The sequence below is a fragment of the Ziziphus jujuba genome, chromosome 2 (assembly GCF_031755915.1).
Source record: "Ziziphus jujuba cultivar Dongzao chromosome 2, ASM3175591v1".
NCBI classification, from domain to species: Eukaryota; Viridiplantae; Streptophyta; class Magnoliopsida; order Rosales; family Rhamnaceae; genus Ziziphus; species Ziziphus jujuba.
In genome coordinates, this window is record NC_083380.1 from 13,353,119 (window position 1) to 13,378,260 (window position 25,142).

The window sequence follows — 25,142 nt, forward strand, 5'->3', positions numbered from 1 at the left end:
TTTCTACATAGATATCCACAATGATCTAGTTTTGGGGTTTGAGCTTTAGTGGCTGTGGCATGCTCTGAATGGTCTTCTGATAGGTGAATCCCACAATGCGGTAAGGATTCTAGACTAGAAGATTAGGCATTATCTTCTCAGCTTCTCAGGCTTAATTTAAATAATTCTCAGTTTTGAAAAATTCAAGTCTTAAGTAAGCTGATATTATCATCATCTTGAATGGTGCAGATCGTATGGAGATGATTAGAGACTATATTAGAGGTAAGGATTCTCTCGTATCTCTTAGATTCACATTCTTTTATCAATAGTCATGTTACTACCAGATTGGATTTTTTTTTTTTTTTTTTTTTTTGGGGCAAATCTAAACACTTTTCCAATATTGGATTTTTGCTATGGGCCTGTAATCTGCTTCAAGAAACAAAATGTCATGAAGAATATGGAAATCTCCTCATGAAAATCATAACTTCACTACAGGTAAGGATGAAAATCATCATTGCAGATAGATGCACTAGCCTGGGTACTGAAGTTTTCACTCTAGGATCAACAAGTTCATCATCATGGAAACCAATTAGCAATAAACTTCCCAATGATGCTGGTCCTCTACTATCGTGAAGCGATGTGTTTCTTAATGGAATGGAATGTGTTGCTTCTCTACCAAGTTAGATTAATTTACTTACTATAATTTTTTTTTTTTTGGTGGTTGCTGGGTTATAAACAGTGGATGGTTACAAAAGACTAGATATACCGGCGTGCAGTGATAAGTGCATCTGCACGAAGAGATGCACTGACATCTTTATCGGCGACGAGCGGTGCGAGAACTGTGAAACTTGTATATGCACTCGCAGCTTCCCACGGCAGAAAAAGTGGACTACTGCGATCCACCATGCTCATCCTCCTCCACCACTCAGATCATCAAACAAGTGGCTGCCTGATCCATATGATCAGAGACTAATAAACCCAACGTTATTTTATATATATGTATGTTATTTATCATGCCACATGATCATATGCTCCATGATCTACCACCTAGTGTTTATTGTCTTCAATTTGCCTCAGTGGCTGGCTGGTGTTGAGGCTTTATTTTTCTATATTAAAAAAAAAAAAAATTGTACTTGTGAAGATTAATAAAAATTAATTAATGTTGGGTTCTAAAAGTTCAACTTTTTATTTATTTATTTTTTTTTTTTGGGTGTAGATTAAAGTTTCAGTACTTGTCTACCGTGTTTAAACACCTACGCCTTTTTATTTTCTTATTTAGCTTTATATATATATATATATATATATGAGTAATTCTACCGTCAGGATGGACCTGACCTTATTTCTCCGGATCAATAACGTGAAATTAAAATTGACCGTTCGATCAAAATCAATGGCTCAAATTAGAATCATACTTTCCCTTCCAAAAACGTACTCCCACGTGCGGTTTCTTAACTGCAGCATCTCAGTTGTTGCTTAAGAAGAGAGAAAGAAATAGAAGTAAAAAACAATGGCAAATAGCCATCTAAAGCAAAAAAAAAAAAAAAAAAATTCAGAAATGGAGTATTTTGAGGGATTTTGGTGGTTAACACAGAGCAGAAGAGAGAGGGAGTAAAAGTTGTCTGATTTTGGATGTCTTTTCTAGACTTGTAATATTTTTGTACACACAAATGAAGAAGAAGAAAGCGAAGAAGTTTGTTGCTTTTTTTTTTTTGGGTTTTGGGTGAGCTTTAGCTTTGGTTTTGTACTTTAATCTCAAAAGAAGATTGAGATTTGTATATATGTAATTAAGTTGACGAGAGAGATTCCATTTTGAGAAATAAAGGAGAGAGAGAGAGAGAGAAGCAAAAGTGAGAGAGATAAGCAGGCAAAGTTCTTGTCTCTCTTAGGTAGAGTTGGTTTTTTTTTTTTTAATTATGTATAATTTAAAATCATTTATTATATTTCTTCTCCATCCAGGGCTCTGTGCTTATCAACACGAAATCCGGATTGGACACGGGCAATGAAGGCAATGACGGCGACAACGACAAAGGGCATAGGCGATCTTCCCCAAAAACGACTCCATTTGAGTATGGTGCGGGACAAACTTGAAGATCGCCCATGAATATAAACCTAATCGCTAGAAACTAAAATATAGCACTAAAATAAAACTACCCAGAAACCCAAAAAAATATTGCAGAATAGTATAGAGAATTGAGATGGGGAAGAAGAAAGGTTATTGCTTTAGGAATGGAATTGGGGGAAAATGTATGTATAGTTGAAATTATACAAATCCCAAAAATGAGAGCTGTTTTGGGCGTTGATTTATTTTTGGCTCTGGTTCTGTGTATTTTTTTCATTTTGCTTCTCGTTTTCTGATTTCTGAATTTTTTTTTTTTTCCTCTTCATTTTCTCACCCAAAAACCCACCAAAGCTTGGGGCTTGCTGGAAATATGGGAAACGTGATTTTGAAGCTTGTGGAAGCAGGGTATTTGGGAGCTCAAATGGTGGATGATCACTGGTTGCCGAAACGGTGGAAGCAAAGGAGAAGATGAAGGGAAGGGAAGGCTGTGCGGCACGTGAGAGAGCGTTTTTGGAACGGAAATTATAAATGTAATCTGGACCTTGATTTTAATCTAAAAGTTAGGATCAAAAGCATATTTTTGGACCGTGTATGAAACTGTCAGTCCATCCTGACAGTAAAATTACTCTTTTACATATATACATGTATATATTTTGGGTGCTGAAGGCTTGTTTTGCTTTTGCATTAATGAATTTAAGGATTCAAAAAGTAAAATTTGGTCATGCTCTTTGTGTAATAGGGCCAGACCCCCAATTTGGGTGAACCTCGCAGAATGAGAATTGGGCTTAAAGCCCTGTTTCGTGATCCCAATAGCCAACTATATTGAATTTAACCAAAAAATAAGAAGGGAAAAAATTAAAGAAATCCCAAAAAAAAAAAAAAATTAAAAAATTAACGCCAAAGGAGAATTTAGGACTATGGCATCACTATTCAACGAAAAGGTTTCTCTTTTTCTGATTTTTATTTATCTTTAGCCTTTTTGACAAAAGGAAAGAAACTAACGCCAAATGAAATTGAACAAGATCTATAAATTTTTTTTAATCGACGTGGTAATCATTCATTGGTGGGTGACAAGCGTATTGCCCCTGCCCCTGCTGATAAGGGCCGTGGAGCTAGGAATTTGGGGATGCTTCCATTGTTGGGGTGCTTGTGGAAGTTCATGGAAGCTCCAAAGAAAATTCAACCTTAACGAGCAGATCAAGTTTAAGGAAAGAATTCATGATTAATAATATATATATATATATATATTTTTTTTTTGGGGGTAAAATTTAATTTCCATAAAATCGTATGTGCCCCCAATTGCTCATTATTTTGTTGATTTTTGTTGTTTTAATTTGGTTGAAGTTGGGAGATTAGGGTCTTATTACCAAAAAAATGTAGTTTATCAGAAGTACATGGAATACTATTTGATTCAATAACATATTAATATAATTTAAAAATAGATAAGTAAGATGAATATCACTAAATTTAAACAAATCAAATAGTAATATGTATACGCTATGTAGAGGTAGATAGTACTTATATTATATTCATAAAATATTTCATTTCATAGCCAAGCTAACAATAAAATTCAAGTTTAACTTACAATTGTAATGGAATACATGATCAGGTAATTAATACAAGTAAGATGGAATGCATGCTCAGGTAATTAATATTATCAAAGTGAATTTTACGGCTTGTAATTTTTGTCATGCAGGGTAAATATGTTGTGTGCCATAACAACTTGTTTGGTCCATACAGATACATTACTTAGAGAATGGTACCGCTGAAATATATAGTAGAAAGGGTGAACGAAGTACCACAAAGTCTCCTGATGTTGTTGCTGCAGTTTCAAAGTTAGACTCTTTTTTCATAGTTAACGAATGTATTTCATTTTAAATTGGACTAAGTTACATGAACATAATTTGTAATTTGCAATTTTTTCAATGTATACCCCTTTGTTTTTAATAACTTCACAAATCTCCCCATACATTTGAATTCTATTTCAATAACTAAACGACAACTAAATTAAAGTTGTTGATGCTGGAACTTAAAAATTTTTGCAGTTGCTACATGGATTTATAAAGAAAGGAACAAGGCATATTTGTCATAAGAAAAAGATTAACATTCGTTGATACATAATCTTTACATTTTGAATCAGGGGAGTATATGCAATGAAACTAAAACAAAAAAGGCAATTGTGTGTAATAGTTGTTTTTTTTTTTTTTTTTAAGAACAAAAAGAGTATATATGATAAAACTATAAACTACAGGAGTTTTTACGTGATTTACCCTTTTAAATTTGATTATTTGTGTGAGACTTGCAGCTGGAAATATTTAACTACAATAAATCAAGAGTTTATATCATTGGTATGAAATAAATTTGAATGGAACTTTGCTATTACTCCAATTTCACAATAATGCTTGTGGGAATTTTTGTTGTGCTATGTATACATCATCATTAATTCAACTAAAATATTAAAATCAATACAATAAAGAAAGTAATATATTAAAATTCTAAGAATTAAAATTTCCTAGCAAGTTTATATGAGTAGATATTCACTTATTTCCAAAATGCTGATTTGGTAGGACGTGCAATCTCTTCATATGTTTGTGTGTTTGTATACTAGGACACAGTCTCTGCTACATTGCTGGTTTATGCAAAGTGTCCTTTTCGCTCTTTTTTTTTTTTTTTTTTTTTTTTTTAACTAGAGCTCTTTATGTAGCAGCATTCATGTTATATCGAACATATAGCAATTTTATAATGTTTGTCTCAGCTTTGCTTTTCAATATTTTTTGACATCTTGCAGGTTGAAGAAGTCATCTGTAACATCATTTATTTTTTTCTTGTAAGGTGGTTGCTGATGACAACAAAATCCAGAAAATTCTGCCTTCCAAATGTTTTATTTATTTATTTATTCTTTTTTATAATTCAAATTGATTATTTCCTTTTCATATGTAAATTTACCGTGAAAACTAAATGGCGTAGACGTTGTCTACTACTAAAGAGGTTCATTCTTAATTTAGTACAAGCATAGAACTGCCTTTTCTTGTTTAGCGATAAGGAATGACCGTAAATTAACATAACCAATACCAAATTCCATTACATTACCTTGTTTATTCCAATCAACATTGATACTATGACAGTAGCTATAGCTAACTCTATCAACTCTTTAGACAAAATAAATTACCAATTATACATAATAATTACTCAGGTATCATTTCCAACCCTTGCTTCATATTGGTTGTAGCTTTAGGCGCATGCGTGTTCATCCTTTTCGTACCCGTAGAGGCAAAAGGATTAGGAGGCATGGTTAATTTATCTCCACCTTCCAATATTTGAACCACAGTTTTCATGGAAGGACGATCTCCGGGATGCCATTGAATGCACCAGAGTCCCACAATTGCAAGTTTCTTTGCAATCTTTGCATCTCCTTCATCATCAATATGGATCCTCAAGTCTTCTCCATCTTCCAGTAGATTGTATATCCATTCTGAATAGTAAACTTGGTCAGCATTCTCTGCAGTCTCACCTACGTTTTTTCTCCCACCAACCATTTCAAGCAACAACATTCCGAAACTATAAACATCGAACTTATAAGACACATTCCCGAAGTTCCTAGAAAAAACTTCAGGGGCTATGTACCCCATGGTCCCCCTAGCTGTAGTCATTGATACCAAGCTTTGATCCTTGGAACAAAACTTTGCCAGACCAAAATCAGAAATCTTTGTTGTAAAGTTATTATCAAGTAAAACATTATTAGGCTTGATATCAAAATGGAGGATTCTCTGATCGGAGCCCTGGTGGAGATATTCGATCCCCTTAGCTATGCCTAGTATCTTGCATGGTCTCCCAGTTAAGAGAACATTTTTTTCCTTGATCTATGGAGCCAATGTACTTTTTTAGTGAACCATTTGGTAAGAACTCATAAACAAAAGCTCTTCTAAACCCATTAGCACAAAATCCAACCAAGCGAACCACATTGACATGGTGGATTCGGCCAAGGGTGCTCACTTCATTGACAAAATCTTCTCCGTTTCCTTTGGAGTTGTTTCGGATCTTCACAGCAACAAGGATGCCATTTGAAAGCTTTCCTTTGAACACTCTTCCATGGGCTCCTTCACCAAGCTTGTCCTCGAATTGGTTTGTAATCTTCTTAATATAAGCATATGAATATCTGAAGGGCTTAAAGGCTCTGTAATCCTCCAAAAACTTTTCAAGCACTATTATAAATTTATAACATAATACACTTTAAAAGTTTTACAACAGACAAATTGGTCTTCCACTTTCCAAAGAAAATGATGAAAGTAATACGGACAAGTTGACAAAATTTTCTATGTAACCAAAAAAAAAAAAAAAAAGAAAAATCCATAGCCAAGATGGAGTTGAAATTAATGGATGATTCAAAGGAAATTTTTGCAGAACTGCAGTGAAACTTTCAACTCTACAATAGGCAGGTTCAACATCTTTACCACCGGCCATGCATAGTACTCTACGTATGGCGATCCTGTAAACAAAAATAAAAAAATTAAAGAAAGTATAATACTATGTTTGGCGCGTCTAAAAGTTGCACAATAGTATACTGATTGTTAGAGTTTCGCCCAGGCCCACTTATGTGAATGATTTTGGGTTGGTTGAAAAAAATGAGAATTTTAATCTTTTTATTAAAATGAATGTAACACCCCATCCCGAACCATGTTGGAATTTTTGCACGTTGAACGAGGTTGACTGTTGACTGTTGACTTTGACCGTTGACCAAGGGGTCAAAAGTTGACTTTTTGTTTCGGTTGGAATTCTAGGTTGACTGAGGTACCGTTACGAAGTACATGTTGGCACGAGTTCGTAAACTAGTAGCACGTTGAAAACGGAGCTACGGTTTGAAAGTTATGAGCAAAATAAGTTGAGGTTCAAACTGTCAAAAGGTGCCGGGAGTTGACTTTTTATGGTTGTAGAATTTTGCTTTGACTTTGGTATGGTTGTAAAGTGCTCGTCGATACGAGTTCACAGACTAGCGGCACGCCTAATTTGGAAGTATGGTTAAAAAGTTATAAACGTTTGAAGTTTGCTGGATACCGTAATATTTTATTATATCTGACTTAAGTGCACAGTAACATCACATGTCGGCACCTGATTGGTCCACATGGGTGAACAGTGTCACCCACGGTGGCTTTTATTTGACAAAAATCTCGGGGAGGAGAGAGAAAGAGAGAGAGAGAGACGACCGGCCGCCGGATTCTGATAACTTTTTCGACCGATTCTCGTTACACGCGCCAGCCAGACGGAAGCCTCTCCCCATTTTCGGCCAAACCCCAAAATCTCACGACCGCCAGCCGCCGGACGCGCCCAGATCGAGCCGGCGAAGCTCGGCGGCGATTTTCCCCTCCACCGTCGGCCACCGCTGTTTGATCCCTTTCCGACCGTTTTCCGGCCACACGCGCCAGCCACCCCTCACCACCTCCTCATTTCCGGCCAGCCACCAAATTTCAAGGCCACGGGACCTCCGAGGCGCCGAAAATCATCAAATCCCGACCTGTCCGCTGTCCGGCCTTCGTTTGCCTCACCGCCAGTCCCGTTGGAATCCTCTCCCCTCAATCTACAAAACCGTCAAAAATCTCAGCCAATGGCCACCGCATGCGCCGCCACCGGCGACGGATGCCGGTGACCGTGGCGGCTCACCGGAAGTCATTGTTCCGGCGAGCACCCAGTTGCACCGCTGGTCCCTGTCCACTGATTCCGACCTCCTGAATCCAAATCTGGCATCCTTTTTTGCCAATTCACGACGGTTTGCGAGAATTGAGAAGTCGAATCCTGAAAGCTTTCCGGCGAGATTCCGACCACCTCGAGTCCGATCTTCGGAAAGTAAGACCGAATCCGTGATCCTCATCACTCAAGCTTCGGTTCGGTATATTACTCGTCAATTTTGGATAACGTTTGTGTTTAACCCCCCAGGTACCAGATATTATTTACCCGAATAAAATATTAATTTATTTGACTGTGTGTGAATTGTGTTCTAGGAGCACCGGTGAGTCGTGTAATTGATCCCATGGTGGATCATGGTTTAATTGCATGCTCTAGGTGAGTGACCCACCTTTGAAAATATTTTTGGGATAATTAATTATATTTATGTCGTGTTAATTTGATATTTGCAGTTATGCTCATGCGGTGTACTTTAAATATAATCGGGAAAAAATATTATTTTATATATATTTACCCATTGGTGCTAAATGGAATTTTGGGGTCATTAAGAAATTCCTGATTATTATTTTATTGTGATTAAATGGTATTTATTACACATGAGCAAGTATTTTCAGCAATTAATTGTGTCTGGATTTTATATTATTTTTGGGCATAATTGGTTTGAATATTTTGTGAAAATATTGTTTAAAGTGGTGGTTTAATTTTTATAATTATGCCCACGGTATTTTATTCGTTGAACCTCGTATTACGAGAAAAATTATTATTTTATTGATTATCGATGTTTTCGTACCGGATTGTTAAATGAAAATATGTGGGATGGTAAATGTGAAAATTGGTATATTTCCCACGGTAATTTTGGAAAGAACGGTACGGTTGATTTAATAATTATTTTAGACACACTCATACAGTATTGGTGTTCTGGTGTATGTACATGTGGTTTAGCGCGCAAGTATTATGTCTCCCGTGAGTTGCCATTGGACCGAGGGCAAGTAAGTCTTACATATTGCGCATCAGCCGCCCCCCTCCTTGGTTGGGATGACGGTTTCAGCAGCGGTACTGTCGGGACGCCGAAGTGCCGTTTGCAAGTTTCTCTCTTTAATCTCCCCGCCAGTCGGTGCTCGGGACGCTGGGTATTGGAGGGCATCACCGGTATATGGTGTGGTGCGTCAAGTGTAATTTTTCGGATAGAAATTTCAAACCCCAAAGAGTACAAAAATTATTTATTATAATTTATTACATTTTATTTATATTTGGGGTATTTATTTATTTATATGTTGTTTATTAAATTATTTGATCCCTTGGTTTTCGGGAAGTACGAATATCGGATTTTGTGAAAATGTTTTAAAAGGGGTAAATTTCCAACGGAGTGAATAGTAAGGGTTTTGAGAGAAAATTTTACTTCAAATGATTATTTATTTATTTATTTAATTGTTCGGTATTGATTAATTAAATCCTTTTATTTGGTATATTATTAATATTAAAGGTGTTCAGTAGATATGGTCACTCACTGAGATGATTAGCATCTCACATTTTTAAATTCCGTTCCCCTAGGTCTAGGTTGGAGACGTTGATTGTCCGGGGCGAGCCCGACGTCTCCGTTCATTGCCGAAAGTCCAAGAAGTATTTCTCCCCTTTTTCCTCTCCATCTTGTATTGCTTCCTTATCTGTCATTGTATAAATTCCACATTTATTTGTATAATGCTCTGTATACTGTATTAGACATGTAGTTATTATTTGCGCACCGGATTGCTGTTATTTTTTTGAAGTGCTGAAATTTGTGGAATCAATTTGTAGTATTGTGGAAGGAATAAGGGGATGAATTTTAGATGTGTGTTTTCAGTGCAGGTAATTTTTGGTAAGTCTTACCCTTAGGGGAGGTGCTGCCGGATTTTCCGTTGGAAAGTTCGATGGTATTTCCCTGGGATTAGGGCTTGTCTAGGGTTCCGGGGAGGAATTCTGGACTGGTCCTGACAATGAAACCATAGTTTGAATGTGGTGGGTTGAGAGTTTTGAGGGTTTACAACTCTTTGTTTGAGAAGTGCTTGCTTGCACGTATGATTCAATGTTCTTTCAGTTTTGGAAAAATAAACAAAGAAAAATTCTTGAGTTCTTTACGTGAAAAACAGAGAAAAAATCACAGTGATTTTGATACAGTGGTAAAGTAAAGGTACACTGATAGTTCGATGAGAAAAGCTTCAGAGGTGCTGAATCTGAAAGCTTTTGCAGCCGTTGTATCTTGGGAGACGGCCGTCAGAAAACATTTGCACCGATGGGGCAGAAATTGTTTTAAGAAGATTGTAATACCACACAGACCTCGGTTAGACTTCTAGAAATCAGATCTATTAAGAAAATATAGGTTTTAATTATTTTAATTACTTTATGTAATTTTATTTATTTTATATTAATATTTCCACACGTATCTACATATATATATATATATATATATCTTCATACATTGATTACGACAATCTTAAGACGATTTCCGAATTTTATATATGTATATATATGTGGAGATTTAATCTATTTATTATGTTATGGAGATTTAATCTATTTATTATGTTAATTAATTATAGTGTATATGTTGCATATACATGGTTATATATATATTGAATATGTGTTTACTATGTGTGTTTCCCATTGGCAGAAAAAAAAAAAAATTGCATCATACCCATGTACTGTTTTGTGGTTGGGCATGTGTATAATATATATTTATTTGTAATCAAATTTATTTCACCCAATCCAATACAAGCCTTGTTTCTATTTCTTGTATATGTTTAATTTTAAGCTCTGTTTGATTCGGTTAAAAGGAAAAAAAAAATTCCATCAAACCCGTGGGGTTTAAAAAAAATTTTGGGCAATGATTAAATTTGTTTTAAGTTAAAACTGTTTCCAAAATTGATTTGCCCATGAATTTCTAAACCTTTCGGTGATTTTTTGGAAATTTTTTAACTGCCGGAACAGCGAAAAATTGAACCGGATCAAAAAACCCATTCACCAGTAAAACGGGTTGAGAAAACCCGACTGGAGGTTGAAGATGGGTTGAAATTCGGGTTAATGGGTCGGAAAATGGGGTTTGGGTAAGAATCTGTGTCAGGACCCGTCCAAAATTCCTCACCGGAACCCTAGACAAGCCCTGATCCCAGGGAAACCCTACCGGACCCTCCAATAGAAAATCCGGCAGAACCTCCCCTAAGGGTTGGACTTACCACAAATTTCCTGCACTGAAAACACACTTCTATATCGTCCCCTTATTCCTCCCACATTACTACAATTTGATTCCACAAATTTACAGCACTCCAAATGAATAACAGTAACTCAGTGTATAATTAATACATAAATGTCCGAGACAGTATACAGAGCTTCATGAATTACTATTAAACATAGAATACAACAAGAGTGAAAGAAGTATTACAACTGCAATAAATGAAGGCAAAGGTACTTCTCGAACTAAGACAGCGATGAAGATCAAGTCCGCTCCGGATGAATACCGACAAAACCTGGTACCTATAGGAACGGAATTTAAAAATATGAGATGCTAATCATCTCAGTGAGTGACCCTATCTACTGTACAATTATAATACCACGATAATTAAGTAGATAAATAATAATTAATTGGAAATAATATTTTCTCTCAAAACCCTTACAATTCTCTCGGTTGGAAAAGTTCCCCTTTTAAAACATTTTCACAAAACCCTTTACTCGTATTCCCCGGAAACCAAGACATCAATTTATTCAACTAAATATCAAATAAAATATAATAAGTCAAGCATCCAAAATTTATAATTAAAAGAAATTAATTTATTGAATAATTAAGTAAAGGGAAAAAAATTAAATCAATTTAAAATCCCCACTCAAATAAATAATAAAAACAGTATTAATTATATTCTTAATTCCAATACAATTTCAAAATATTTATTTTAAAATCCCAGTTCTGAAAATCACTTGATGCACCCACTATATACCAGTGGCGCCAACAGTACCCAGCGTCCTAAGGTACCGCCAGACAGGAGGTTATAGAGAGAAACCGACATACGGTCGTGTGGCGTCCCACCGCGCCGCTGCAAATAGGTGTCCCGGCGATGGAGGGGCGGCCTACCCTCATCCGATGGCAAACACAAGACAACCCCATAAATCACCTGCGCGCTAATCACATCCATGTGCACACTAATCACATCCATATATCAGAACACCAGTACGTGTATGGTGCATCTAAAAATCATAAATTAATACATCTCAAAATCTCAAATTTTTTTCATAACATACCGGGTTTATTCCATCCAATTAAACCAGTAAAATTCCCACAATTTCTTTATAATCGTCGCCATAAATTCCATGATTTCCAAATCTACCAACTCCCAAATCCACCAATTTAATATTCAAATTTTTCCAAAGGCATAAATATTTTTGAAATATAATAAATTAAATCACATAATATTCCATGGGCATACTTATAAAAATTGAAGTCACCAACATAAACAAATATTTTTCTTGAAATATTTGAAAGTCAAATCATGCCCAAAATAATGTTAAAACCACAAGAATTTCATATATAATTGAATTCCACAATCCTCATTACCATAAAATGATTTTCACATTTGCATAAATTTATATAATGCATATTTTCTTTAATCAAAATAAATCCACCAATAATTTCCACAATAAATCAATTGAATATTTGACACATAGAATATAAATTTCAAATATTCAATTCACACAAAATATTCACAAATTTAATTTCCGAAATTAATTTGAAGGTAGGTCACTCACCTCGAGCACGCAATTAAACCACGATCCACCATAGGATCGATTCCACAATTCACACGTGCTCCTAAATTAAGAATTTTACATAGTCAAATAAAATAATATTCTATTCGGGTAATTAATATCCGGTACCCGAGGGCCTAATACAAACTTTATCCAAAATACCCAAATTATATGTCTATAGAAAGCTTACGAGATGAGGAATGTGAAACCAACCTTCGTCGGACCCATTTTGACCGGTGGTGGCCGGAATTTACCCGTGAAGCACCGGTCGAAATTCAACTCCTCGTATCTCGCAAACCGCTTCGAATTTTTGAAATTGGAGGCCATATTTGGGATCAGAAGACCTAAAATAGGGGGAGAGGAGGTTTAATTTGGACTGGGTTGGCCGGAATACGGTGGGATTGTCGGAAAATTTAAATTCGCCGCCGCCGACTTCACCGGCCCAATCTAGGCGCGTTGCCGGCCGATCGGCCGCCAAATTTGGCTCGTGAGCTCACCAGCGTGTGGTCTTGGACGGTGGCCGATGCGTGTGGATTGTGGTGGCCGGAGAAAGATGAACACGGGAGAGAGAGAGGGATGGCCGGTGGGAAGGAAGAAAGAAGGAAAGAAAGAAGAAGTAGAAGAAGAAAGAAATTCCCCCTGTGTCCCCCCCCTTTTTTCCCCACGTGGGGAGAAGAAAAGAAAAAAAAAGAAAAAGAAAAAGGAAAATAAAATAAAATAAAATAATTAAATAATATTAAAAAAATAATATTATTATATAAAATAACAATAATAAAATAATTTGGTATTAAGCATGGTTGACATGTGGCATCTCAACATGGTGACACATGATCACATTTATTAAGTCACACGTGGCACATCATTACACATTTTAAAAATAATATTAAAATAATACAGTATTTGAAAAACTTTACAGGTCCATAACTTTCAACCCACATGTCCAAATCGGACGTGCCACTAGTCTACAGACTCATATCGACGAGCACTTCACAACCATGCATGAGTCAAAGCTCAACTTTGCATGAATAAAAAGTCAACTCCAGCACCCCTTGGACAGTTTGGACCTCAACTTGTTTTGCTCATAACTTTCAAACCGTAGCTCCATTTTCAACGTGCTACTAGTCTATGAACTTGTGCCAATGTGTACTTCGTAACGGTACCTCAGTCAACCTAGAATTCCATCCGAGTCAAAAGTCAACTTTCGACCCCTTGGGTCAACGGTCAACGGTCAACCTCGGTCAAAGTTGGAAAATTTCCGTTGTACTTTGGGACGGGGTGTTACAATCTTGCTCAATGGGCCAGAATTATCATTCTGTTGGGCCTGGCCTAGTTTCACAGCCCAGCCCGCGGTTAGAACAAGCTACTGTTCAGCCTAATATCGAGGCCTGATCCAGACCCAAGCCCAAGTCGAAACGGCTCGATTGCAATTGGGCTCTCCATGTGTCGTGACTAGAAAATGCCACGTGCCGAGCCGAAGAGTTGACAAATGGTGCACAGTGGCAAGGCGACGGGCCGTCCCGTGGCTAGGCCATGTGTCGTACAGTGGCAAGGCGACGGGTCAACCAAATGTTCAGCCTTGTGTTACGCAATAAGTGCAGACACGTGTCAACCTATTACAAGTGACATGTCGATCTCGCGGAGAGCCACATGTCTCCTCCTGGATACGCCACGTGTTGACCTAATATAGGTGACACGTGTCAATCTCCTGTGTTGACACGTGTCGGACAAGTGGGAAGCCCTATGTCCATGTGATGTTAACATGTCAGCATTGCGATCATGTGGACTTGTGCCACATCATCCCATTAATATGTGGCCTTGCACCACGTCAGCCCTCTTTTGCCACGTGGCACATGCCAAGTCAGTTGTGATGTCGTGGCACGTGCCACGTAAGTGGGATGATGATGTGCCAATATGCCACGTCAGCAGAATAGATGTGGCCGCTTGCCACATCAGCGGAGTGCCACGGGGCAGCATGCCACATGTCAGTGAACAGTGACTATGAATAGTACCACATGAACAGTGCTTTTAGTGTGTACAGTGTTTTTTTTGTAGTGTATTCAGAAACCCTAAAAATCACATTTTGTGTGTTTTCCTATTGGAATTGCTTATAATTAGTTTGTTAAGATAGAAGATAACAACTAATTGATTTATGTTTTATGATTTTACAGAAATGGCAAGTGGAGACAATAGGACTATGCCTACGCAGACTTTTGGGATTCAAGTGCCTCCTTCTGCAAGTCATGCAGAAAAGCCTAAGAAGTTTAATGGAGCAAACTTCAAGAGGTGCAGCAGAAAATGCTATTTTACCTGACCACCTTAGGATTTGCGAAGTACTTGACTGAAGATGTGCCATCCAATGATGAAGAGAGTGATAAGGAGACACTCATTATGGTGGATGCATGGAATAATTCCGATTACCTATGTCAGAATGATGTCATGAATGGCTTTTTTGATGCCCTATATGGAGTATACTGTGGCACGAAATCAGCTAAGGAGCTGTGGGAAACACTGGACCGCAAGTACAAGACTGAGAATGCTAGATCCAGAAAGTTTATTACAGGCCGATTCTTGGACTACATGATGGTGGATACAAAGCCATTAATGAACCAAGTACATGAGTTTGAAGTGCTGATTCAGGAAATGCTTGCTGAATGGATGATCATGAATGAAGCCTTTAATCCATGGTAGATTTTTGCTTGTATTTTTTTGGGATGTAACAAGGATGAAACAAGTTCTATTTTTTAGACTAAAAACCCTAGAAACAAATTCTAACTTGGACCACACCCCATAAACTTGGAAGACTTCAAGAAAAGAAGAAGTACAAGCCAGATATCAAGTTGGGCTTCTTGGCCCTATTAGGCTTGTAATTTTCTTTTTTAGGAAACCATGGATTAGGGCCTCTTAATTATTTTATGTTTATAATTGTTTAAATTATATGGACATAACATGTAATATGTGCTTAACATGCCATTTAGAATAGGTGGTACTATATAATTGTATCATTTGATATATACATGAGCATAATAATATTTGTTTTATCTGGATAATATTATTATGGAAAATCCTAATTAATTAATGTAAAATATTGAACGGACAAAGGTTAAAATTAATTCAATTAATTTGAAACCTGCGGGCTCCATTAAAGGTCCAATAGTAAAATGATTATGTGATGCCTCAACGGATAAGCATGATAAGATTTTATTAGATTGGATTTAAAATAATTTCAAAATTTTAATGAGGTTGTACGGCCCAACGTCGAGAACGCTTGGATATTAAAGATAATTTTGAAATTAAATTAATAGTTGTTACATTCAATTTTAGTAATATTAATTATCCTCCCAACAAAGCTCTGTTAATATTATTAAAAGCCCAAAAAATATTGGAACAATGGTTGGTTTTTTCTAAAATTATTTTTGAGTGGTATATATTAGTATTATCCAAGAAGGCTCTAAGGAGGTAGGTTTTAAGGAGTTTTGAGACCCACCTCACCTCACATTTTCTGTGATCTGACTTTGTAGAATACCATGTGTATCATATTCAAAATAGTAGATTTTTCTAAAATCAATTTTGAGTGGTAGGTGTTAGTGTTACCTAAGAAGGCTTTGTCTAAGGAGGTAGGTTTTTAAGGAGTCCAAGACTCACCTCACCTTTCCTGAGAGCTAACTTAGTAGAACATTAAAACATATCATGTTTAAAGTTTAATTTATTATAAATGTCTTGCCCAATGTAAGTATTTGTAATGGAAATTAAATTATTGTTTTAATAAACATTAATAATAGATAGTCTATGGGATCTATATATTTGTATGTTTGTTGTGTTGATTACGTGTTAATATATGTTCATTTTAAATTTCTTAAAATGGCACCTTTTAATCCTCTAGCTACAATTTTGAGTCAAAAGCCATCGGATGGAAATAACTACGACCTATGAAAAACTAATCTTTACATTGTCCTTGATTTTGAAAGAATAAAATTTAATACAACAACTCCAAAATTCTAGGAGCCCATTACTAATGCTTTAGAGGAAACTCTGAAGCAATTTACAAATTGGCAACGGACGAATATGATAACTAGTTGTTATATTCTTACCCACGTTGTAGAACATTTAAGAAAACAACTTGATGATCTGGAGTGTGTATCAGAAATAGTTCAGACTTTAGATGGGATATTTGCTAAAAGTAGCAGTACTGCTAGACAAGCAGTCATAAGGGTACTAATGAACACTTGTATAAATGAAGAAAGTGTGCGGCACCGTTGTCTAAAGATGATGGGGCACATTAGTACTATGGAAGTGATGGGGCTTAAGCTGGAACAAGAGATGAAGATAGACATGATCTTAAAATCTCTACTGGATAGCTTTATTCAGTTCAAAATAAACAATAATATGAAAAACTGAAGCTTACCCCTGTTGAATTGATGCATGAGCTTGAGACTGCTGAAAGGTCTTTTGGGAAACAAGTAAGTGCTTATCATGTTGAAAGTTCCTCAAAACCAGAAAGGAAACCTAAGGGTGGAAAGAAGAACAAAAAGTCGAAGGGAACAGATCCAATTATCAAAACAGCTGCAATGAAGAAGTCAAAAGGCGCTTCAAATGCGAACAGAAAGATCACTGGAAGAATGATTGCCCTAAATTAGGTATGGGTAGTCTAAATGTTGTTGAGGCTTGTTTAGTAGAGAATTACAATGAAAAATGGCTCATTGATTCTGGAGCCACTAACCATGTTTGTTACTTTTTGCAGTGGTTCAAATAAAGCAGCCCACTCAGTAAATGACAAAGAAGCTTGGAGTTAGGAAACGGGGAATATGTCTTCGTAATGGCAGTAGGACTAGTGCAGTTATATTTTGATAATAAAACTTTATATTTATCTGACTGTTTGTTTGTTCTAGATTTTAAGAGGAATTTGGTATCTTTAGTTGTTTAGTTGAATATGGTTTAACAGTACAATTTAATTCCTCAGTTTCAATAAAGTGTAATAATACTTTTATTTGTTCCAGATTATTGATGAATGGTTTATATTTTTTAACTCTTTTATTTTATAGTATTAATGCTATTGAAAATACTGATGATGAGCAACTTCCCTTATCTGAGAAAGGGAAGGTTTCAAATGAAACCTATCTGTCGCATTTGTGATTGAGTCATATTAATTATAGCAGAATTTTTGGTTCAGTTAAAAGTAGAATTTTAAATTCCTTGATCTTCAAACCTATACTAGTTTGTGAATCATGTTTAGAAGGTAAAATGACAAAGCATCCCTTCAAAGCCAAAGAAAATTGTGCCACCATACAATTGGAATTGGTACATACTGATGTATGTGGACCAATGAACGTTCAAACTAGAGGCTTGTATGAGTATTTTATCACATTTATGGATGACTACTCAAGATATGGTTATGTTTATCTAATGCCCTATAAATCTGAAGCTTTTGATAAATTTTGAGAGAATAAAGCTGAAACAGAAAAGCAATTGAGTGTCCATATCAAGCAACTTCGGTCTGACCGGGGTAGTGAATACTTGTATGGAAAGTTCAAGTCTTACTTGGCCAAAGAGGGGATAGTTTTTTAGTTATCATCTTTTGGAATGCCCTAATAAAATGGAGTTTCTAAAAGGAGAAATAGAACCCTTTCGGTTATGGGGAGGTCGATGCTTAGTTATTTATCATTACCTAAATCGTTCTGGGGATAAGCCTTAGAAACAGCTGTATATATATTAAACTTTGTTCCATCTAAATTTGTTTTAAAGACACCCATAGAATTATGGAAAAGGTACAACCACAACTTGAACCATATTTGGATTTGGGGTGTCAGAAATCTCAAAAATTGGAATCTCGTACAAAAATGTGTATGTTTAATGGCTACCGTAAAGGAATGAGAGGTGGAACACTTTATAATCCAAAGGAAAAGAAGGTGATAGTGAGTATTCATGCCATTTTTCTTAGAAGATGATTATATGAACAATTTTAAACTTAAGAGTAAAGTGGTTCTTGAAAAACTTGACTCAATAAGTGATCCAGTAGAAATTCCTAATTTTCCACTCTTGTTTCCTGTTGATGTTCAAAGAGAGAAAAATCTATAAAATGTACCCGAAGGTGAACAAACACAGGAAACAGCTCAGGACCAAATTCAAAAAACTCACAAACAAGAACATAATGAAGAGATTGGTGATTCACCTGAACTATAAAAGCTTATATCCACCTATACATGTACAACAACCAATGCAGTAAACTCGTAGTGGGAGAATGATATGTAAACCTGTAAGGTATGCCTTGCTATGAGAAACTTATTAAGTCATTTTGGATAATCCTGATGACGACCCTACCATATACGAAGAGGCATTGGAGGATGTTGATGTGTAAGAGTGAAGAAAGGCCATGGACCGTGAGATGGAATCTATAGATTCTAACTTAGTCTGGTCTCTTGTAGGAGCATCTAAAGAGGTGAAACCCATTAGGTGCAAGTGCATCTATAAGAGAAATAGAGGACCAGATGGAAAGGTTGAAACCTTCAAAGTTAGACTGATGGCAAAATGTTATACCCAGAAAGGGGGTATATATTATGACAAAACCTTTTCGCCAGTAGTCATGCTTAAATTTGTCTAGATTCTCTTAGCTATAGCAGTAGCTCTCGATTATGAGATTTGACAAATGAACGTCAAAACAGCTTTTCTAAATGGAGAGCTAGAAGAAGACATCTATATGCAACAACCAAAGGGGTTCATAGCGAAAGGTCAAAAACACATGGTTTACAAGTTGTACAGGTCAATTTATGGACTTAAGCAAGCATCCAGATCATGAAACATCCAGTTTGATCAAGTTATCAAATCATACAGTTTTGCAAAAAGTCCTGATGAACCGTGTGTGTATAAAAGGATTCAAGGTATAGTGGTAGTCATTTTCGTTGTTTATGTAGATGACATTCTATTAATTAGAAACAGTATGAAAGTGTTGTCAGACGTAAACGATTACTTAAAAAAGCAGTTTGATATAAAGGACTTGGATGAAGCTAATTATATTATAGGAATCAAATTTTTACGAGACCGGAAGAATAAGGTGTTAGCTCTATCCTAAGCATCCTACATTGACAAAATAGTGACGAAGTTTGGCATAGAAAATTCCAAAAGGGGACTTCTACCATTTAGATATGAAATTCATCTTTCTAAGGAGCAATCACCAAAAAATCCCGAAGAGAAAGAACTCACAAGTAAGAAACTTTATGCTTTGGCTATTGGTAGTCTCATGTCTGCCATGTTATGTACCAGGTCAGATATCTGCTACGCAGTGGGAGTTGTAAACCGGTACCAATTAGATCTCAAAGTAGAACAATGGACTGCAGTGAAGCATATACTCAAGTATTTAAAGACAACAAGGGATTATATATTGGTGTATTCCAGTGGGAGTCTTGAAACCCTTGGTTATACGGACTCTGATTTTCAAAGGGATATTGATTCTAATAAATCAACATCAGAATAATTGTTTACCTTAAATGGAGGAGCCATTTGCTGACTCCACAACTAAAGTTGAATATGTGGTTGCATTTGAAGCTACAAAGAAAGTTGTATGGCTTAAAAAAACCCTTTTGGATCTTCATGTGATATAAAGTGCAGATCAGCCCATTACCCTTAACTATAATAACAGTGGGGCTGTAGCACAATACAAAGAACCCAGGTCCCACGAAAAGTAGAAACACATATTAAGAAATAACCACTTGATCCGTGATTTCATCGATAGAGGAGATATATTGGTTACTAAAATAGCATCTAAGGAGAACCTAACAGACCCTTTCACTAAAATCTTCCTAACTATGTGTTTAAGAAGCATATAAATTGTATGGGTCTTAATGTAACACCCCGTCCCAAACCACATCGGAATTCTTGCACATTGATCGAGATCGACCGTTGACCGAGTGGGTCAAAAGTTGACTTTTTGTTCCAGTTGAAATTTCTAGTTGACCATGATACCGTGGCGAAGTGCATGATGCTCCGAATCCGTAGACTGGTAGCACGTTGAAAACAGAGCTACGGTTTGAAAGTTATGGGCAAAAGAAGTCGAGATGCAAACTGTCCAAAAGGTGCCGGGAGTTGACTTTTTATCATTGTAGAATTTTGTTTTGACTTTCATATGGTTGTAAAGTACTCATCGATACGAGTTCATAGACTAGCGGCACGCTTAAATTGGACATCTGGTTAAAAAGTTATGGACATGTGAAGTTTTCCGAATACCATAATATTTTATTATATCTGGCTTAAGTGCACAGTGACGCCACGTGTCGACACCTGAGTGGTCCACATGGGTGAACAGTGTCACCTACGGTGGCTATTATTTGGCAAAACGACAGGGGAGGAGAGAGAAAATCACCGGCCACTGGAGATGTCAAATTTTCCAGCCGATTCTTGCCACATGCGCCGGCTAGACGGGAGCGCCTCTCCATTCTCGACCAAACTCCAAAATTTCACGGCCAACTAACCGGCGACGCGCTCGGATCGGGGCTTTTTCCGGCGGCGGCGCCGATTCCTTCAACTGCCGAGATCTCCACATTCCGGCCTCCATTCTTGTCACAGCCGCTACCGTTGAGACCCTCTCCCCTCGATCTACAAAATCCCCAAAAATCTCAGCCACCAGCCACCGCACGTGCCGCCGGCGGCGACGGTTGCCAATGACTGCGACGGCTCGACGGAGAAATCCCTATTCCGGCGAGTACCCAGTCCCGTCTCTGGTCCCTCTCCATTAATTCCGACCCCCTGAATCCAAATCCGGTGTCCTTTTCCTCCAATTCACGACGGTTTGAGAGCATCGAAGAGTTGAATCCTGAAAGCTTTCCGGTGAGATTCCAGCCACGTCGGGTCCAATCTCTGGGAAGTGAGACCGATTTGTAATCCTCGTCACTCAAGCTTCGATTCAGTATATTACTCGTCAATTTTGGTTGTCGTTTGTGTTCGCTCCCCGGGTACCCATTTGGGTGTTACCCGATTAAAATATTAATATATTTGGTTTGGTGTATTGTGGATGTTTTAGGTGTACGTGTGGGTAGTGGAGTTGATCCTGCGGAGGATCTTGATTGATATACGTGCTTAAGGTGAGTGACCCACCTTGAAAGCTATTTTGGGCAATTAATTATATTTATGTTGTGTTAATTTGATATCTAGAATTTGCTCATGTGGTGGAATTTAAATATAATTGGAAAAAAAAAGGGTATTATTTTATATATATATATATATACCCATTGATGCTAAGCGGAATTTTGGGCTATTAAGAAATTCTCGATTATTATTATTGTGATTTAATTGTATTTATTACGCATGAGCAAGGTATTTTGATTAATTAATTGTATCTGGATTTTAATATTATTTTTTGGGCATGATTGGTTTAAATATTTTAAGGAAAATATTTGTTTAAATTGGTGGTTTCAAATTTGATAATTATGCTTGTGTAATATTATTTGTTGAACCTTGTGTTACGAGAAAAATTAGTTGTATATTGCTATCGATGGTTTCGCACCGGAAATGTTAAAGGAAAATGTGTGATGGTGAATTTGAAACATGGTATAATTCCCACGGTGATTTTTGGAAAATCGGTACGGTAATAAGAAATTTAATAATTGGTTTTAGACGCACTCATACAGTATTGGTGTTCTGGTTGTATATGTGGATTAGCGCGCAAGTTATTATGTCTCCCGTGAATTGCCATTGGACCGAGGGCAGGCAAGTCTTATATATTGCGCATCAGCCGCCTCCCTCCGTGGTCGGGATGACGGTTTCAACAGCGGCGCTGTCGGGACGCCGAAGCGCCGTATGCAAGTTTCTCTCTTTAATCTCCCCGCCAGTCGGTGCTCGAGATGCTGGGTATCGGAGGGCATTACTAGTATATGGTGTGGTGCGTCAAGTATAAATTTTCAGATAGAAATTTCAAACCCAAGTGTTCAAAAAGTATTTATTATATTTTATCACATTTTATTTATATTTGGGTTATTTAATTATTATTTATTAAATTAATTGATCCCTTGGTTTTCGGGAAATATGAATATCGGGTTTTGTGAAAATGTTTTAAAAAAGGAACATTCCCAACGGAGTGAATAGTGAGGGTTTTGAGAGAAATTATTACTTTCAATTGTTATTATTTATTTATTTATTTATTTAATTGTTGGTATTAATTAAATCCCTTTATTTGTATATTATTAATATTAAAAGTGTTCAGTAGATAGGGTCACTCACTGAGATGATTAGCATCTCATATTTTTAAATTCCGTTCCTTTATGTGGAAGGGATGGTAGACGTTCTTCCGGGGCGAACCTAATCTCCGCCGCTGTCTTAGTTCGAGAAGTTACCTTTGTCTTTATTTATTTCAATTGTAATATTTCTTTCATTCTTGTTGTATTCTATGCTTAATAGTACTTCATGAAGCTCTGTATACTGTCTCGGACATTTATGTATTAATTATACACTGGATTACTCTTATTCATTTGGAGTGCTGTAAATTTGTGGAATCAACTTGCAGTATTGTGTCAGGACCCGTCCAGAATTCCTTCCCCGGAACCCTAGACAAGCCCTGATCCGAGGAAAATACCACCGAACCTTCCAACGGAAAATCCGGCAGCACCTCCCCTAAGGGTAGGACTAACCAAAAATTACCTGCAATGAAAACACACTTCTATAAACATCCCTTTATTCCTCCCACGATACTACAAATTGATTCCACAAATTTCAGCACTTCAAATAACAACAGCAGCAACAACCCAGTGCATAAATAAAAACTACACGTCCAATATAGTATACAGAGCATTATACAGATAAGTGTGGAATTTATACAATGATAGATAAGAAGCAATACAGGAGAGAGGAAAAAGGGAAGAAACACTTCTTGGACTTTCGGCAACGAACTGAGACGTTAGGCTCGCCCCGGACAATCAACGTCTCCAACCTGGACCTAGGGGAACGGAATTTAAGAGTGTGAGATGCTAATCATCTCAGTGAGTGACCCTAACTACCGAACACCTTTAATATTAATAATATACCAAATAAAAGGATTTAATTAATCAATACCGAACAATTAAATAAATAAGTAAATAAACATTTGAAGTAATAATTTCTCTCAAAACCCTCACTATTCACTCCGTTGGAAATGTTCCCCTTTTAAAACATTTTCACCAAAACTCGATATTTGTACTTCCCGGAAACCAAGGGACCAAATAATTTAACAAACAACAAATAAATAAATAAATAAATACCCCAAATATAAATAAACTGCAATAATTTATAATAAATAATTTTGTACTCTTTGGGATTTGAAACTTTATTTGAAAATTACACTTGACGCACCACACCATATAGCAGTGATGCCCTCCGATACCCAGCGTCCCGAGCACCGACTGGCGGGGAGATTAAAGAGAGAAACTTGCAAACGGCACTTCGGCGTCCCGACAGTACCGCTGCTGAAACCATCATCCCGGCCAAGGGAGGGGCGGCTGTGGCAAATATCAAACTTGCCTGCCCAGTCTAATGGCAACCACGGGAGACATAATACTTGCGCGCTAAACCACATAATACTTGTGCACTACCACGTGTCCATACACCAGAACACCAATACTGTATGAGTGCATCTAAAATAATTATTATTAACCAACCGTACCGTTTTTCAAAATTACCGTGGGAAATATATCAAAATTTCACACTTACCATCCCACATATTTTTATTTAACAAACCGGTACGAAACATCGATAACAAATAAACCACAATTTTCTCGAAGTATGAGGTTCAACAATAAAAATACCGCGGGCATAATTTATAAAATTTAAACAAATATTTTCATAAAATATTTAACCCAATTATGCCCGAAAATAATACTTAAAACCACGTACGATTATTACCGAAATATACTTTGCTCATGCATAATAAATAAATTAAACCACAATAAAACCATAACCAAATTGTACCACATGAGCATAATTTAAATACCAATTAAACATAATTAATTGCCCAAAAATGATATAAAATCCAGGCACAATTAATTACTGAAAATACTTGCTCATGTGTAATAAATACCATTTAATCACAATAAAATAATAATCGGGAATTTCTTAATGACCCCCAAATTTCCGTTTAGCGCCAATGGGTAAATATATATAAAATAATATTTTTTCCGATTATATTTAAAATACGCCACATGAGCATAAATTACAGATATCAAATAAATACCAAATAAATATAATAAATTGCCAAAAATATTTTTAAAGGTGGGTCACTCACCTGGAGCACGCAATTAAACCATGATCCACCATGGGATCAATTCCATGACTCACCCGTGCTCCTAGAACAAAATTCACACACAGTCAAATAAATTAATATTTTAATCGGGTAAATAATACCCGGTACCCGGGGGGGTCAAACACAAACGTTATCCAAAATAGTCGAATAATATACCGAATCGAAGCTTGAGCGACGAGGATTACAAATTCGGTCTCCATCGACCCCAATTCCGCCGGAGGTGGCCAGAATTTGGCCGGAAAGCTTCGGCCGGATTTAAACTTGAGGGATCTCTCAAACGGTGGGGATTTTGGGCAATCTAACCCCGGAAATGGACTCAGAGGGGTCGAAAATGGTGGAATATGGGTATGGGTCGGGCTGGTTTGGTCGGAAACGGCGAGAATCGCCGAAAAAACGTAATTGGCCGCCGCC

At 36.8% G+C, this 25,142-nt stretch overlaps 1 pseudogene; it reads right to left on the reverse strand.

The window, feature by feature from the left end:
* Positions 1-5,223: 5,223 nt before the first annotated feature.
* On the reverse strand, positions 5,224-13,918 carry LOC125422608 (rust resistance kinase Lr10-like; annotated as a pseudogene).
* Between the last annotated feature and the right edge of the window lie 11,224 nt (positions 13,919-25,142).